Genomic DNA, 3,969 nt, shown 5'->3' with positions numbered 1-3,969 from the left:
GACAAGTTGGCCCATGTATATTTCACATAAGTTCGTCTGTAGGCAGACACTGGCGCAATAGCGCAACTCCAAAATTCTGAATATCGATTAGCCTTACTCTGAGAATTAGCCAATTGTCGAACGGGAGCGCAAACGAAAGCCGCACGAAGTTGGACGAAGCCGTACGAATGAACAGCTGGTGCTAGCGTCTAGTCTCTTATTGGTCTAGTTATCCGATCGATAATTCAAAATCCAGGCTTGCGCACTACGCTTGAGCAGGCATAACTGAGCCAGTGCCTTCTATTAAAAGATCAGCCTACGGGCGAGATTTATGACGTCACGCTAGTTAGATATAACGGATTAATAAATATGTTGTAGAATACATGGAAAACATAATTATTCCTCAGATTTTTGGTTTGTATTTTAAAAATGATATAGTTTAAATGAAATATACATAATATACAGTTAATAACTACAACATATATACCTATTTATAGTAATAAATACTTTGACAAATAAACTATGAACCATACAAATGCAGCAAATGTTTTACAATGTACAAATAATGTATAGGTACATAAGATAATGGGTAAAATGTAAATATATTTTAAATTTTTGGGTTTGAAAATCGATCTAATTTAACAAAAAACATTTAATATCTACTAATAGTGATGTATTATTATTTGCATTCACAAAATTTATATGTATATTTTGCAAGTATCAATGTTCGAAAAATTATATTTACAAATAATACAATATTATCTAAAAAGCGTCAGCGATGGCTATGAAATGAAGATCGCTGGCATTTTATATGTTAAATTATTCTAAAATTTTGATTTTCTTGGGATTTTAGGTTCGGGAAAAACGCTGATTAAGTTTTCATTTGGGGTTTCATTATTTTTATTTGGTTTAAAAAAAAACGTTTCGGCTAACTATAGCCTTCACAGTGTTGTGTCATATGAGAAAAATAGTGTCGAATATAATCCAAAAATTACATATACAATATAATTCACACCTCATAATGTTTACTGCAATTAATAAACTAATATAAACTTATCAAAAGATGACCACATATTTTTAAAATTATTATTCTTAACACTAAAATTATCTACATTGACTATGGAGTACGCAGTAAACATTATGTGCGTGGTGTGAATATTTTATATGCAATTTTTGGATTATATTCGACACTATTTTTTTCATATGACACAACACTGATGGAGGCTATAATGTTAGCCGAACCGTTTTTTAAACCAAATAAAAATAATGAAAACCAAATGAAAAATCAATCAGCGTTTTTCCCGAACCTAAATTCCAAGAAAATCAAAAAAATTTAGAATATTTAGAATCAAGGTTCAAGAATATCAAATTTTCCAAGATTGTAAAATTCTAGTTAATTATTTTATGTGTACAGTTATTTAGGGAATGTCATCGATGTTTATTTCCAAGCCAACTAGACGCCGATTTTTTCGATGATACGGTATAATTCTTACGTAAAATGTAAATAACATTAGACCAATTAAAACAAAGAAATATGAATTTCTTAGTATTTTTAGTAACACCTTTATTCTTAAAACTTAATTTTGTATTATGCAAATATACCAATTTTATTGTTATTTTATTCATATTGTATTCAGCCATCACTTAAATATTTGATATTAATTTGGTATTATAAATAATCAATACTATTCATTAAAAATTACTGAACAAATATATGTTATGCTTAACATACATTATATATTATCAAACAAAACACATTCTTCTTTTAAACTGTATCAGTCTTGTCTTTACAAAAATCTTTTTAAAATTTGAACTCAAAATAATAATCTTTTTCATGATCTCTAATACACATATTCTTTATTTTTCCCTAGATCATAATACCTACCTACGTGTTTGAATCTATCGAAGCTGAACCAGCAACACTTGGAGTGGAGATTCCACAATATGAATAAAATAAACATAATTGTCCAGTTTTCATTAATACCATCATGGGAGAATATTATTTTAAATTTATTAAAGATATTTTCAATAAAATTCTCTTGATTTATAACTCGTACCCACTTTTCTTGCTCTTCCGGACACTTTAGGCTGCCTAGTATAATAACTATCCTTAGTAACTATCCTTTCCACCAGGAACACAACAAAGATGAGGCATAGCACCAATAACACACTCCACTTAAGCTTTATTGATGAATTGTTAGAGTCATAAAAAATACACACAAAAATCACGATAAGTAAAAAATGTATGGGCACTTTTAGGTTAAATCACTTGCACAACGTGTAATTTTTAAAATTTCTATTTTTTATGCGAAACCGAGAGTGACCATATATCTGGTAGTAGTTTATGTCACTTCAACACCAAAATAATTAGTTTTTTGCACTACAATAATAAATAATACCAAAAATCAAAGAGTTAAAACCACGTTAAAACCAAAAATCAACCGACAAAATATGAAACGGAATCTAACCCAATATCTAAGTATGTACAGCTGATGAAGTAAACAAAAGTCCGCCCGTAGGCTGATCTTTTATTAGAAGGCACTGACTGAGCGACTTATGCAAATTCCTTCAGAATATTTATACCCCGCTGGCAAGCGAACCTTTGGGTCGGCGTTTATATGTACAGGAGTGAGTCGTTATGGCAATCTAGTAAGTCGGAGTGAGCAAAAATACGGAGTATTTATTACATAACTACTTAATCTGACGCTAGTTTCCATGCGCTTGGGAAAATACTCGCCTTCTGTCTTTATTCAGTATATCTTATTTTACTAAGCGTGTTGACCGTACTCTTCGTACACATGAAAACCGGCACCCAAGACCAGAAATGAAAAAAAATGGAGATCGCTCTAATTTTATATGTAAAATTCATATATTTATTAACTAAAGAATATCGACTCCAAACTGCACTCTCTGAAGACGAGCCGGTGATATGGTTATATAAATCTTCTGAAGGAATTTGCATAAGTGCGGCGTTACACGGTCCGTTTTTGCAGGTCCCGCAATGCGGGTCCCCTTTTGCGGTATGAATATTGCATGATATGGCATGGCAGATGTAACACCATCCGTTTTTGCGGGATGTGCGGCGACATGCTGCCGCAATGCAGGATTGCGGGAACCTTAGTTAACCAATCTTAAAGCAACCGGCAGATGATTAAAGATCTTTCGGCCCTCATATATTATAGATCTTTTGACCAATGTGCTCTTTGGAAGTGGCAAGGGCAGATTCAGGGTTTGGCGGGTAACAATATTGGGTATAGGACCCTGTAGTCTGTACTACTAATCGTACGGCCTTTTTTTGTAAAATAAAAAGAATGTTTAGTAGACCCTGATTAGCCACACCCCAGAATGGTATTCCATACCGTAGATGAGACTCAAACAAACTAAAATAGACCGTCCTTGCCACTTGTGAACCCAGTTCTTCCCTAATTGCCCTAACAGCAAAGCATCCAGAAGACAACTTGCCACTTAAGGCCAGAATATGGTCTTTAAATCGCAGATTTCTATCAATAATAATTCCTAGGAATCTAGTCGCAGGAATTCCTGCAAGCAAACCCCCCTCGAAATGTAGATTTGCGATGTCACACCTAAGCCCAACAACATGCGTCTTGGATAAATTTAAACAAAGGTGATTTGAGTTAAACCACTCTTTAATGAAGGATAAGTCCTTGCTTATGATTCCCTTAAGATGCTCAATGTCCTTGGCCTGCCATAGTATTGAAGTGTCATCTGCAAAGAGTGTTGAAATTGAATCAAATTATTTATTAATTTTTAATTTGTTACTTTTTCAAACATGTCCTTCAAATCAACATAATAACTGTTAGTAAGAAGTCTCACTTTAAATATGCACATACAATTTTTTAATTGTTGATTCTGTACTTTTAAATAAAAAGGTGCACATTATGTTTTTTGACCCCCCTTATTAAGACCTTCACATTCTTTTTCAGAATGTAGTCTGTCCTATTTAAACGCACCCCAGTGGTCTCCACGTGT

This window comes from Sitophilus oryzae, unplaced genomic scaffold, assembly GCF_002938485.1.
Source record: "Sitophilus oryzae breed Bouriz unplaced genomic scaffold, Soryzae_2.0 scaffold_1432_pilon_pilon, whole genome shotgun sequence".
NCBI lineage: Eukaryota > Metazoa > Arthropoda > Insecta > Coleoptera > Curculionidae > Sitophilus > Sitophilus oryzae.
The sequence above is the reverse complement of the archived record's forward strand: the minus strand, read 5'-3'. Positions refer to the sequence as shown.